Source organism: Etheostoma spectabile, chromosome 7 (genome assembly GCF_008692095.1).
Source record: "Etheostoma spectabile isolate EspeVRDwgs_2016 chromosome 7, UIUC_Espe_1.0, whole genome shotgun sequence".
Classification (NCBI taxonomy): domain Eukaryota; kingdom Metazoa; phylum Chordata; class Actinopteri; order Perciformes; family Percidae; genus Etheostoma; species Etheostoma spectabile.
In genome coordinates this window covers 16,176,105-16,176,317 of record NC_045739.1, presented here as the reverse complement: position 1 = coordinate 16,176,317, position 213 = coordinate 16,176,105, and the positions used below count along the sequence as shown (strand labels likewise).

At 41.3% G+C, this 213-nt stretch overlaps 1 protein-coding gene across 1 annotated transcript in view; it reads left to right on the top strand.

Annotated features, from left to right (window-relative positions):
• The window catches only part of celsr3 (cadherin, EGF LAG seven-pass G-type receptor 3), a 95,040-nt gene that overhangs the window by 49,374 nt on the left and 45,453 nt on the right, over window positions 1-213 (top strand).

The following is a 213-nucleotide window of genomic DNA, read 5'->3' as shown; positions in this document are numbered from 1 at the left end:
TGCATTTTTTGAAATATGTTAGGTGCATAAGTGTTTTGTTTTATGCCGTGATTGTGAAAATGAGCTGCTTCCTGCTCTGTCAGCTCTAGCCACTGAAAAGAAATATGAAATCAGGCCAAAAACAAATGCTGGTCAGTCTGATGTCATGTTGCCTGAGCTCATTACTATTTATGTTGCGCCGGGTAAAGGATGCTGATAGCCAGGCTCTCATTG